At 47.7% G+C, this 14,471-nt stretch overlaps 1 long non-coding RNA gene across 1 annotated transcript; it reads right to left on the bottom strand.

Moving 5' to 3' along the window:
- Positions 1 to 3,931: 3,931 nt before the first annotated feature.
- On the bottom strand, positions 3,932 to 7,035 carry LOC120622790 (uncharacterized). Its single transcript, XR_005658561.1, has 2 exons — positions 6,087 to 7,035; positions 3,932 to 4,348 (listed from the first exon to the last, which is right to left on the bottom strand). It is a non-coding gene; the product is annotated as an uncharacterized LOC120622790 (long non-coding RNA).
- Positions 7,036 to 14,471: the final 7,436 nt, after the last annotated feature.

The raw sequence follows: 14,471 nt of genomic DNA, 5'->3' as shown, positions 1-14,471 counted from the left end.
TGTGGACCCCTCTCCACCTGGCTCTCTGCCTTCAAGGCTCACCTGTGTGGGCCGCATTAATGGGCTCCTTTGCCTCTGGCTTCCAGTTGGGTCCAGCCCCCGGGATTCTCCCGCTGAGGATTAGAATGAGAGAGAAGGAGAGAGGGCATTTATTCCCTATGGAACCACCGTCATTGAAGGTCACTGTTTAGAGGGTCTATCACACGATCCTTGTTTTCTTTCCCACTCAAAGCCAGATTCTTGTGACAATCTTTTGTAAGTGAAATAAAGCTGCACTGACCTTTTCTTAGCAATCTCCATTTCTCTGTATTAGGGAAACAAACAGCCCTTCTTCCTCCTGTGTCTTTTTTCCTTTACTTTCACATAGACCCCTTCATTCCTGACACTTCTGGTCACCAGATGTGTGGGGTGTTTTCCCACACCAAGCGATTCTGCAACACCAGCTGGGTGCCCTACAATTGAACTCAATTCTGACACTACCTGGGGATAGCACCAGGTCCCACAGGTTAAGGGCTTGGTCCCACAAATTATAAACTCAGTCCCCCCAGGCTGCCCCCATCTCACTTCAGATGCCAATTGCAAATCCAGGTTGCCATCTGTGCTTCTTACTGATCAACTAAAAATCGGAAGTTCCTTTCTTGGGTTTGAGTAATAATAACCTAAAAATAAAAGGTCGAAGTGAGAGGCAATGAGCATTTATTTGAGATCAAAAAAGAGTAACTATTCAGAAAGCACTGATTCAGGCAGAAACCCATACAATGTTCCAATTAAGAGACAAAGGCAGGGGGTATTTCCGAGAAAGGGAAGGGGAACTATTACATCAATGGAAGGGAGGCATTTCTTTTGGCACAGATAAGATAACATAGTGACGCTAATTCTAAACAATGTTTTAAATTTTCAGTCCAGTAGTCATCAGTCCTATAGTCACAATATCTGCTTTCTTATTATCCTCGCAAACAGTTCTTGGGGACACAGTGTTGCTTTAAGCCCAGTCCAAAGGTTATTTTGCCTTGTTTTAACATTCCAAACTTTTGAGGTGTAAGATTTGCAAAGCGGTTCCTCTGGGATGGCAGCTCCAACTCCATTTTAAAGTGGCTCCATTTATATTATTTTTTACATTAATTTGCTAGAGTGGCTCACAGAACTCAGGAAAACACTTACTAACCTTTACCAGTTTATAAAAGGATATGATAAAGGCTACAGACGAACAGCCAAATGAAGATAACACAGGGCGAGGTCTGGGAAAGGCCTCTGTCCCATGAGTTGGGGTGTGTCACCCTCCCAGTATGTGGATGTGTTCACCAACCTAGAAGCTCCCTGAACCCCATACTTTGGGATTTTATGGAGGCTTTCTCACATAAGCATGATCAATCTTTAATTCCATCTTCAGTGCTTCTCCCTTTTGAAGAGAATTGGGGTGGGGGGGGGTGGCGAGGCTGGAAATTCCAAACTTCTAATCATGGCTTGGTCTTTCTGGTGACCAGCCCCCATCCAGGATCCCACCCAGAGTGGCCTTATTAGAACAAAAGACATTCCTATCACCCAGAAAATAAAGGTTTCAGGAGCCCTGTGCCAGGAACAGAGTTCAGAGACCAAAATTTATGTTCTGTTATCCCATGTTCTTTCTGTTTCCTTCTGATCATTCATTCACAGCATCTCCTTATGCAGCACCTGCTATGATCTGGGTATTGGGAGGAAGATGATGATAAGTGGGACACAGTCCCTGCCTCCAAGGAGAATGTGGTGTGTCCAGAAGAGAAGTGCAGATACAGAGCCATGAGGACCAAGAGGGGAAGAGGGTTTCTGTCCATCCGCCCACCTGAAAGGCATCCTCTCGGTGTTTCCCTATCACACAATGAAGATGAAATGAGAAAAGCGATTGACAATCACTTGGCATTCTTAAGTATTATCAGTCAGTCAGGATTTACTGACCATTCGCCTCACATGAAACCCATTTTAAATGCCTTGGCATGGGGGCAGGTGACAAGTTTGGGGACAGCCCTTCCCCTGCCCTTTTGAAGATTACAGTCTGTTGAGAGATGTCAGATGAGTGGGGACGTCTGATGAACAAGGAAGGATTGTCAAAGCATTTCTGGTGAGGAAGCAGCCGGCGGGCCCTCGGGAGAGTGGGAAGACCGTGGAGAAAGAGGGACGCCACACTGTCGCTCTCCTCACCCAGGAAGGGACTTCTTTAGTGCAAGTCCATGAAAGGGTCTACAAAACAGAATGGTTAAAAAAAAAAAAGATACACTCCTGCGGGACTCTTGAGTCATCCAGTGACTGATCAGTTCCTGACGAGGTTTTTGACTGCCAGGAAGGTACCACCTGTTTCCCCGGGGAGCCGAGGGACCTGCCACGGGCAAAGAACCGCAGGCAGGCCCAGGAGTGATGGATGCAGACTGCCTTTGTGGGAGAGTTTGGCCAACCCTTCCCTCCCTTACAACCAACAATAAAGCTGTAATCACAAACCGCCCTACCGACAAGCGTTGCCTGCCGTCTTCGCCCCCGCTGCTACCCCATCGAAACCCTGCCCTGGGGGCTCCCTGCTGGCAGCCAGCATGAAACAGCAGTTGGAGGTGTGGAAAGAGTCCCACAGAAGGTGGATCTTTCCATGGGAGGGGGTCAGCACCGCCACCACAGAGCCGGGCGCTGAGGCCAGGTGGAGTTTGGACAGGTGGCGGGTGGCAATAATAATGATACTGCCCTGCAAATGTTAGCTGTGTCTCAGGTGCTGTGCTAAGGGCTTCGCATGGATTATCTCGCTCAGCCCTGTGCTGAGCCCTGTGAGGAACCTGAAGTGAAAGAAGTAAGTAACCTGCCCGTGGTGACTCTGGAATGTGTACTCTTTCTTCACCGCAGTGCCAGCCGGACTTGAGATCCTGGACAGAGGGCAAAGCATGGGGCGAGGGATGGGACAGCAGAGTGCTTGGGGGTGGGCAGGAAGCCCATTAGGCCAGAGCAGAGGCCTGGCGAGGGGTGCAGAAAAGCAGGGGGAGCCCTGTGGTGAGGGCTTTTGGAGCCAGGCTGGAGAGGGAGGTAGCGAGAGCCTTGGAGGGCAGCCCTGGGGTGCTTCAGGAAGCAGTGGCACCCCAGCAGCCCCTTTTCTTTCACATAAAGCTGGGTTTGTTTCCATTTATCTGCTTGACTTTTCGGCCAAGATGCTGTTAGAAAAACATATTGCTCTAATTTAATCCACATGTGCATCCTTAGCACAGAGTCTAAAAGGAAACTTCAGGTCCTGAGTCCCAGGCCCAAAGCCTCAGCCCTATAGCTATGGTGGGGAAGGGCTCTGGCCTCAGGACTGACTCTGACCGCCTTTCAGGGCCCTTCCTGAGATAGTCCCTAGCCTACCTGTCCTGGGCAGGCAGGAGGTGTGGGAGTGGGTGTCTTGGGAAAGGAGACTTGAAAGCTGGCTTCCGTGGTCAGCTGCTGCCACTGCTTGCAGCCAAAGGGATGTGAAGAGGAGGAAACCTCTGACATGAGGTGAGATGCCACTGCTTGCAGCCAAAGGGATGTGAAGAGGAGGAAACCTCTGACATGAGGTGAGGACTTCCGACTCCTATCAGCTCCTCCTACTCTCTTTCCCAGGATCGAGTTCTCAGAACTGTGAGTCAAGCAGGCAGTTTATCCAGCCATGTGGGGAAGATGCTGTCTGCAGGACCCAAGTCACAGATGACCCAAGTCACAGATAACCTAGGGTTGGGTCTTGCGATGTGGCACAGACCACATAAGATCTCATCCAGACATGTGACCACGCGTGAGGCGTGGCTTAGGAAACTTGCCTCACAGCCCCACCTCACAGAAAGCCAGCAGGGAACAAAGCCAGCGTGCTTGCTCATTTCAATACTCGTTTCCAATTCTACTCCTGTCACATAACTTATTCTGAATGTAATTATATTAGTTGGAGAAACTGATTGCCCCACATTAGAAAACAGATCTCGCACAGATGTTTATTCACAACAGGGACTGGAGACAGCACTGAAAGATAGAGCCGAAACGTCCAACTTCGTTTCGAGGTCTAGGACCCTTCGGGCGGCTTACGAGTCAAGATCTTGGTGAATTAATCCATGCAGAAGTGACAATCCTCTTTTCCCAAGCTCGCCATCTCCAGTCAGTACCTCTTTTCCAGCACTCACCATCCACTTGGTCTGGCCCTGGTTTGCAAGCAAAGGCACAGTTAAATGCCCGTGTGGGAGGAAATTGATGTCTGAGGCAGCACTGGAGTCTTCACACAAGCAGCTCACATCAGAGACTCTCAGGGAACCCTCTCACCCGTACAGACCCCTCAGCTGGGAAGGGCCAGAACCGGCCTTCAGAGCTCATCTGGGTGGCGTCTCGAAGGATGTGGCTGGAAAGAAGGGACATGGGCAGATTATAATCTGATTTTTGAATTGTACTAAAATGTGTTTCTATCAGAAGTGGTAAAGGAAATATAAGTAGTATCTGAGAATGTCAGTCCATTTACTGTCCACAGTTTGGAGAACAGTCTTTATTCATGTCTATGACTAGGCAGTCTTCTCAGGGTCCCCTCTGCCAAAGACAGAGCAGGGTTCCCTAGGGGCTTATATTGAAATTTTAGAATGTGCCAGGCTGCCACGTACTCTCTTCAGTCTGGACAGGGGTTCAGCTGTGCAGCCAGCCTGAGGCTATCAGAAGCTTCCTCCGAAGGCATGGCAGCACCTCGTTAGTGCTTTTCCCAGATGGGCAAGAGTAAGGAGGCCATTCTGGATTTTGCAAGGACTGGTGTCCAGGCCAGGCTTGAGCAGCTCTGGTCCTATGAGAGTGGCTCAGCCCGGCTCCTGACCAATCCTTTAATGCAGGGGTCCCCAGTCCCTGAGCTACAGACCAGTATCAGTCCGTGGCCTATTAGGGGCCAGGCCGCACAGCAGGAGGTGAGCGGTGGGCTAGCGAGCGAAGCTTCATCCGTATTCGCTGATGCACTAGCATCAGCACCTCAGATCATCAGGCATTAGACTCTCATAGGAGCACCGGTCCCTGGTGCCAAAAAGGTTGGAAACCGCTACTTTAATGAACCCCACGCGGAGAAGCCAGCAGGCAATCACAGCAGAGGCACTTAGCAAAAACACAGGCAGAGAACACAGCAATCCAGAACGCTAGATCTGCATACGTTCAGCCCTGAGCCAATACATGGATCCTAAAGTAAAGGCCTAGGACTTTGCAGCTTTGAGCTCACCTCACCGGAGGTGAAGGTAAGGAGGTCCCTGAGTGTAACCCCAGGTCCAGTACTAGAAACCAGCCACCACACACAAGCTCCAGGAAGAAAATCCAGCCCACAGGAACCAGGCAACAGGACTTACACACCTCTTTCCCTCCTTAGTTGGGGCCAGGCCTAAATTTCGGTTTAGCAGATTGATCTTCCCAAGTTCCAGTAACCAATTAAGATGAAACTGCCTTTCACCATTAACGAAGTTGGTAACAGCAACACAGACATGACCAGGTCCCCGGCTCACAGGCATCGAGGCCGCCCGTGGTCCTCTGGTGGAAACTGTGTTATGGTTTGACAAGAATTTAATGTGATTCTTTTTTCCATGAAGGGCCGGGCCTCTAGACACAACGCTATACAGTTACCCTGTAATCTTGGGGCTTAATCAAAACATATTCCAACAACCTAGTCTGGTGCTACAAATGAATGTTTATTTTAAAACAATTTGCTATGGCTTTTTTTTTTTTTTTTTTTAAGGAGAAGAGGATTTCTTGGAGCTAGAGTTCTCCCTGCCCCTAAGCAGTTCTCTCCACCCGAAAGACTGTGTCATATGCTCAGGTCGTAATTAACCACAGAGCTGTTTGGGAGACAGAGATGAAGAGGGTATTTGACAAAGAGTTAACAGATGTCATTTCTGAGGCGGCTGGCCCACTGCTGCTGGGTCATTTGTTGGATGGAAGCTGATTTTGCTGCCGTTGTAAACAGAAAGTAGTAATAATCATATGCGCGCTGCATTAGGCATAACAGATTGGGTGTATAACATGCTGTTCAAAACCAGCTCGTACCCTGTGTCTCTCAAGATACAATGGAGACGACCCCTAGTTCCTAGTTTTGAAAGTCATCTCCAAGGATTCTTACAGACCTTCCAACCGAGAAATAGGTCATGTTCTTTCGTGGCTAATTCTGCGAGGTCCGGGGATGGCGGGGACGTGCTCCAGGACGAACACCGGCACACTTCAGTGAGCCAGCCTCACCGCACCGCACCGCCTTTTGCCATTTGAAAAATGAAAGAATTAAATTCAAAACAAACAACTTCAATTTAACACCAAACTACAGGATAACCAATCTTAAAAATGTCACAGCGTAATGGATCTTAATACCCACAGAAAACACAAAAAACAGCACCATTGTTCCCCAGCAATGCAGAGCAACCTCGCAGAATTTCAGTGAAGGAGAAAGAAGGGAAAAACACCTTATTACTTCCAACCCCTGCGAGCCATTTTGGTCTCCAAAGGTTTCAGGCTGCCCGAGGCCGTGTGTCTGCAGTGTTTCGGGAAATGACTTGCCTTTGCACGAGCGCGGCTCTGTTCGGCAGCGAGGCTGCCTGCCCCGGAGCAGCGCCGCTCCATTTCTGGTTAACTCTTCCTTCCCGGGCCTGGCGCTCGCAGGAGCGGTGCGGCGCGGCGGCGGCTGGCGGGGCCGAGCCCGGGGAGCCTCCCGCTGGGCAGCCGGGACTCACCCAACAAGGGGCAGCTGCTCAAAGGTGGCAGCTCCCACAGAAAGGCCGGCTACCCTTTAGCCTTTGGAGAATCTATTCTCAAACCGACTGTCATAAAACACAACACGCCGAAGCCAGGGGACGGCAGTGGGGCCTCGTGGGTCAAGACTGGGCCCTCCGTGGGGACAGCTTAACGTCTCCGCCACAGGCCCGAGAGGCGACAGTCTTCATCTGGTTAGCATGATGCAAGCAGGATCCAGCCTGCCACCCGGCAGGACCTGGACCGAACGAGGGTACTTAGTTCCATCCCCCACTCCTACTCTGCCCTGACACCGTGACTGAGACACTGACCAGACGCCACTTCCGCATATTGACAGACACACGTTTGGGCTGCACGTCTGAGTGGGGAGATGACAGAAAACCGCGTAGCACTTAAGAGGTTAATACAATTCCTAAGTGTTCGGCAATCAGTGCAATTTAGTGCCATTTCGATTATTACACAATAAACGGACCATGTTGTCTGGAAGCAAATTTTTATGAGTATAGCTGAAGGGTCTGCAACTTATTTAGCTGCTGAAACTCAAAGGGAAAGCGCGTTTCCAAATGCTAAGACCACGGATCAGAAGTGCAGGTAGCAGAGAAAGGTTATTCTTAGGTCACTGCTCCGGCCACTCAACACCCTGACCTTTCAAATCAGTATGTTGTTAAAAGGAAATAAAGTTCACCAAAGTGTTCTCTAAACAGAATCATTTTAATAACAATAGTGTTGAGTTTCAGAGGGAAAGATTTGGGATTTTCAGAACATATTATGTTCTGGAAAGAATATCATGTTAACGTGGGCTGGGAATGTGTAAACTGTTTTGCCAGCCTCGGATATACATTATACACGCACGCACAGACGCACCCTCACGTGCACACCAAAAACGGCCAATTCGTAGACTCTGGCCTCGGCTGTATTTTACAGATACTTGGGTTCAATGATCACAAACCAGAGCAAATTCCTAATATGACAAGAGACTCAAATACTTAAATTGGAGAACGAAAACATGGAGAGATGTTGTAACTCGCAGAGCCCGTGTGAAATTTCACCGCACACTGATCTCCAAGAGGCACTTTCTCCCCCAAGGCACACAGGGGTTCAGATCTGGGGAGGAGAGGCTCGCCCTGGCTCCACTGATGGAGGAAGGAAATCACCCCAGACGTACTTCAAGATTCAAAGTTAAACTGTGCACATGTGCACAGAGCCTTTGCTCTCATTCATGAGGTGTCTGGAGCAACCAAGCCGCCCTCTGAGTGAGAAAAGGAAGGTATTATTTTTACCCCCATTTTACAGATGATATAAATGAGGCTCCACCTACAAAGAAACAACTTTGTTAGCCCACATCAACAGCTGCTGTATTACAGGAACCTATCTCAGAGAGAATGAAACCCCAGGAGAAGGCAGGTCTAGGCTTCCTCCTTTGGGTGACTTGGACAGCTTCTAGCTAATCCTGAGGCATGATCCATAGTCTCAGAGGAGCTTATGACACAAAGTCCCTGGGACCCTGTGCGCAGCATGGGCGACAAGGCAAAGTCGCAAAGGTCCACCCTGATCTTCATCCTAGAACTTGAAGAGTAAGCTTGCTGCTGAGAAAGATGGGTAGAAGTTATGGGAGCGTAGCCTCTGTCTCGTGGCAGGGAGGCAGGACGCCTCGTGTCTAGGAGTCTGTACCGGATGCTAGGGCTGCCTTGGCCCCATCAACAGTAGGTGGTGCAGAAAGGTGATTTCAGCTGTGAGACCAGGTAACAGTTTCCACTCCACCTCCAGGAGATCAGCATCCTGACTCCTGAAATCCTACCTTTAGAAAAGCAGAGGTTCTCAAACATGGAAGGACCTATTAAAACAGCACATTTCTGATGGAGTAGGTCTGAAGTGAGGCCCAGAGGCCTGCATGAACAGGCTACTCAAGTGAGTCTCGTAATGGATGGTAGAGGCCCACACCTTGAGAAACCCCAATTTTGGGTCACATTTCTTTGTGCATAGCATCCTTCTTAGGTCTTTCAAAAATGCCAGTGCTCCTTGGAGCGGCAGTGTATTCAGTTCTTGACATGAGTTTATAAGATACTCTCAACCATTCTCCAGTCCGTCGATCCAGCCAGCCAGCCAGCCAGCCAGCCAGCCGGCCATTTATCCACCTGTTCAATAGATCCTTCCCAGATATCTATTCTCTGTCAAGACACATTCTAGGTGCTGAGTGATAAAAGAGGCCCCAGTATGTGAAGGAACAGACCTTAAAGGGGGCTGGTGGCTCAAAGAGGGGATACCACTATGGGAGACCCAGAGATGGGTGCACTCACCACGGTTGTACACCCTGCTGGCCCCGGGCTCTATGAGAGATGGCTCACAGCATAGTCTGGGCCCCTAGGGCACTAATCATCTCCTCAAGTAGTCAAGTCCTTGCTTCTAGGAGAGGAAAATGCAATTCATCATCATTGCATATGGTGAGAGAGAGGAGGTATGAGCATAAAGGAAAAAATGGGAAAAGAGGGGGAAATGACAATGGCAGCCACAGAGACTGTGCAGAAAGCTCTGCACCTGAGACCCCTTTGGAGACCCAGGCCAGGCCTATTAGGAGCTCAAAAGCCACCAAGCTTATAGCAGTCTTGTCTCTATGCTCCAACTCTATTTTGAATTTTCTTTGAAACACTGGTGTGTAATTGGCCTTTCAAAACAACCACAGTGCTTATAAAGTCGTCACCCATGTGGTCCAGTCTCTGGGCAGTGTCTCAGACAAAGAAACACAATCCACCAACCTAAATATAATTTCAAAGTAAGTCAAGTTCAATCCTGACATTTCTCAAGCACTTTGAAGAAGATTCGTAGATCACAGCGCTGCTTCTGAAATCTTTCCCTTCTCTCCTGCTTCTCCCCTGGCATTTTGCAGTTGCCCCATCTTTCCCACACTCCCCAACACTATCCACCAGGCTGCTCCCCCAGACCCCGACCTTCTCTCCTTCTCCCTTTCTCTCTGATCCTGCTGTACAAAACCCCAAAAGGACTGGCCTGACTGGCCGGAGAGGGAAGTTGCTGGATGATCATGGGCCCCTTGAAAAGTGGGGACAATCCCCATGACCTCATGGGTTTGTGGTAAGAATCAAATGAAATAATACAAACAGAGCGTTTAATAAAGAAATTGGTACGTGGTAGACAATGAATATCTTTTCCCATAAGAAAACCTAAACGTAGGGAGAAAATCATTACAGATTTTATTTCAGAAGAATTTATTTCACATAAAATGATTCTATCTATTATAAAAATAAATTTTTAAATTTGGGGGATTGCTCTTATATTTTGTAGCAAGGAGAATTGGAGAATAAAATTACTGTTATGCAACGTTTGCCCTCAAACAATTCCCATATTGATATTCTAATGAAAATGGGCTCCCAAAATTCTGCATTTTTATCATGTGTGCCTTTGCTAGCATTTATGTTATATTCTGAATTAACAAACATCAAACACTAAAAAATTACATATGCATAAAAGTGGGAAAAGGAATATGCATCTTTTGTAAATCTCAGTGGAACATACTCAAACCCCTAGCCCTACCAGTTACTCGTAGCTCGAACCACATGATAATTTTGGAAAAGGGGAGCATTAATGACTATAAAACAATAAGAAAGCTGTTTGGGCATGTATTAAAAAAAATCCTTAAATCAGGCTGTCCTTATCATTGGATGCCTACTAATGAATATCATTCTCAATAAAGATCCTTCTGGCTCACTCATGTTCTTTCTGTTTGTTAAAATAGCATTCGAGTCATTTTATATAACACAAAGTTAATGCAAACTCAAAACAAAATAAAAAGGAAAGAATGTCAAAAGAACAAACTTTTATACTCTGCACTTTTTATTATTAGATGCTATTCCTAACTTGTTAAAATTGATCAAATAGAAAGCTGTGAAAAGAGAAAAAATTAAGCCAACTAGAAAAGTGTGACTTGGATTTAATATTTTATAATTGCCAAGGGACATACTGAGATCAATGAATTTTTGCCTGAGATGAACGTCAGAAAGAGATGTACTTCAGTCTTTTAGGGAACATTGGTCTATTTAATTCTTGTGTCTGATGCATGTGAAATAGGCCTGCCTCGGCCTTCTTTCTTTGCCAGGGGCATTGCCAGCAGCGGACATTACCACTTTTAATAGGCCGCTGTCTGAGGAGTGGCAGGGGATCCGATAACCCATCGACTCTAATGGATCTGCCTGTTTATTCACTTACACCTTTTTTTCCAGCTAATTTTAGTTTTGCATGCTGAGTTGTTTCACTTTGAATTAAATGAATAGAAACAAAGGAAAAAGCCTGTGCAGCTAATAAACCATGATTATGTTCATGGCCCTCTCAACAAGCTTCTCCATATACCAGGTATACTATCCGAGAGCAGATTCACTGTGGCATTTTCTCCACTTGTTGACAAAATTAACATTTTATACATGCTCAAATTTAGAGGAAAAATTGGATTATTCAAATCACTTTACGTATAATGTGCTGTTGTTTGTAGTAGACCTAAATGCCCAGCCTCAGGCCCCAGACGTCCTTAGATTTCAGACACTAGTCAGTGACTTTTCCTGCCTGGAGAGTCACCCCAGAGCTCTCTGTAGGTCACAGCATCAGGACAAATGCCCACATGCTTTGCTTTGTCTAGTGAAAAACCAGAGATACACATGGACACAATGTCTGAGTGCTTTTCAACAGAAATAACAGGAGCCAGTGGTTTAAAAACATCCACCCTCCCGAACTCCCTCCTTACGCCCAGAGAGCTCGAAGGAGGTTCTGGAAGCCTTTTAGGCTCACACCTGCCAAGGGATATGAGAGGGACAAATACGTTTAATATAAGAAAGAGGGGAAGAAAGGGACAACTTCCCCACATTTTCTGAACAAGTGCCATTTTCCGTTGTGGGGTTTTGTCACACAGATCCTGACTACAGAGAGGATGGGCAGCGCCTGTCCCTGTCCCTTGGGAACTCCCACTGATTCTTCGTGGTCTCAGCAGGTTCGAAAGGTTACTACCTCCCCGCCGCCACCGGTAAAGTCAGCCTAGGTTGGAGGGTGCTGGCCTGAGCTCCAAAAAAGGCATCTTCCACTGTGGGGAGGGAGGAGATTCACCTGTAAACGGCTCATGTCCCTCCCCCCTCCAGGTAACTGCCCCAAGGATGGCACCATTCCGTGTTGCTGAGTTGTCTCCTGGCAGAAAATTAATAATATTAATGCCCAATCAGAAGCTGAGATAATTTACAAAATAATCTGGAAAATCTTGAGAGAATTTAGACTAGCCGGGAGAAATAGAACGTGATCTGTCATGATATCGAATAAAAATGGGGCCCTCGGAGTGTTGAACAGAATGTCAACAGCTATCTCAATGAAATCTCTTTTAGATGAAACAATAGCCTAATACCTACTTTGGCCCTCACGCAATTAAAATAGGGTAATTTTTTAGCCCATTTCTCTCAGCCATAATCCGTCACCATAAGAAGAAAGCCCCTTAGCGTCCCAGCTGTATCCAGTTTCACACAGTGAGTGGCTTTTCTTCCCCCCACTAATTCTCAGTGCCTCCGGAAGTCAGCTCAGTCTCTTCAGCCCTGCCTTTCTTGGACTCACATTCCTTAGCCATGCTTTTTCCCTCCAAGCCCCAAATCATCCAAACAGTCTGTCCTTCGACCAGCAGCATTTCTTTAGCAAATATGCATCGCCTTCTACTACGTGCAAAGCACTAAACTGGTGCTCCGTGGTTGGCATGGAGCTGAGTAAGATGCACTTCTGTTTGCTAGAGAAATGTAGAAATGCAGTGTGTAGGGTCCCAGGCTTTCTTCCCTGCACAGTGTCATTCAATCCTGCTGTTCAAGCAGAGTCTAAGGGGCTCTCTCTCTCATCAACACAAGGTTACGATAAAATAATGTATTGGTCTACAATATGCGCCTGCAGCATTGCCTCAAGCACATCCTCGACATGCAAGAAACTAGGTAGTCACCGAATAATAATTATATTTCCCCTTGATTGGTGTGTGTGGACCTGGCTCTTCACTCTCAGACCCGGTGTGCAGAGCAGACGGGAACAACAGACTCAAGTTGGAAGTGATTTACTTCATTAGCTGGGATTACAAGTTTAACTTACAAACCAGAGGTCAAAATTTCTCATTAACAAGGGGCCGTGAATCGCTGCAGGCTTTGGTTCAAGAGGAGACCACTCTTATTACTAACTACACATTTCAATCTGTCTTTGATGTTCTCCTTCTTCCCTCCTCCCTTTTAATTTTTGGCAGAGGAGCTGATTTTAATTGTGGCACTACAACAAGGCTCCCTCCGAGCCGGGGAGCAAGCAGCCTCCCGTCTGCTGCCACCGAGTGAGCCCGGCTGCAGGATTGGGTGCAGCCCATCGCTCAGGGCACATTTTAATGGCTCCCCTTTCCCACAAGGCTTGGATTGTTTTCCACGTGATTCTGGTTAATTTCGCTGCGGGAAAGGGCATCGGTTTTCCTTGTGAGCTTCTGATCCGTCTGCCTCAGAGAGGTGAAATATATTAAAACAGAGGAGGAGACATCATTCTAACTTTCCAAATGCAATTCCAGACCCAGCGCATTCTCCAGCACCCAGAATAGAGAAAGGAATCTGACAGAGACCATTACGCTATGAAAAGGGCTCTTTTGATAAATCGGCTTTGGTTGTTTACAAAATACTCAGACCGCCTTCACGTGCCACTTCTCTTCAAAACCACAGCAACTTGAAGCAACTTGAATGAGACAGGACCTTTGCAGAGGACACTATACTTGGAACTCAAAATCCAACACCACAGAGTCCTCCAAATAAGAACACCAGGAAAATACAGCAGCAGCTTGCAGTGTGCAGCACAAATAATAGATGCTTAATATGCATTTTCTGCTTTTAAAGACCAAGACCTACGTGCAAGCTATGATTGCACAATGATCATTTCAACTGAAACAGGGCTTTGAATGGAACCACTGATGGAAATGATTACAATATCTAATTATTTAGAAGCATAGCAGTTATCGAAAATAACTAAATTATTACTCCCGTCTAGCCTGGTAAGAAGGTCACATTTGAACCACATAAGCTCTAAGCAGAGTCCTCAGTTACTATATAATGAGCGGGGATTTGGCTGTTAACGTTCCTTCTCCCTGCGAGATGTTTTCTTAGTCACCGTGTGAAGAACCCATAGGTACCGCAGAGGCCGTGGATGAGTGCCCAGCGCCCAGGGGAAAGGCGGCTGCACTGCCACTGATTCAGAGGGCAGAGTCCACTGCCGGAGCCTGGGCTGGCCCCCACGTTCCTGGCAAGGCAGTTTGCTGTGGAAGCCGCTGTGCTGTGGGAAAGAGAATTCACTGTGCAGAATGAGCAAGACAAGTGGGGGTCCACAGGGGTTCTGTGGGGGACGCCTGGTTCCCCTTCTGTGCCCCCGAGGGCTTCTTGTCCTTGGAGAGATGATTGCTTTCTTTGCTAATATTCACTTTTAGTCCTTTTTTGTCTCCAGTTCCCTTTAACAAAAATACTGGTTAGAACTCAAGGAATCTGTCTGACCTGGAGGTAAAGACTGTTTCTCAGCTGGGGATAGTCAGCAGCTCAGACCTGGGAAGCCATGGTGCCTCCAGTTCACAGGGGCCCGAGGCAGCCTGGCCATCTGGGCTAGCGGCCACTTCCTGTGGCCCGGCAGCACCCCCAGCCAGGCCAGGCGGTCACCTTGACCAGGCTGCTGGGGCGTCTCACCCACTGTGGGCTCCCGCCCCCTCCGGCAGCCTTTCAGTTTCAACAGGGGGCTAT

This window comes from Pteropus medius, unplaced genomic scaffold (assembly GCF_902729225.1).
Source record: "Pteropus medius unplaced genomic scaffold, Ma_sr-lr_union100, whole genome shotgun sequence".
NCBI classification, from domain to species: Eukaryota; Metazoa; Chordata; class Mammalia; order Chiroptera; family Pteropodidae; genus Pteropus; species Pteropus medius.
This window is presented reverse-complemented; position numbering and strand designations above follow the sequence as displayed.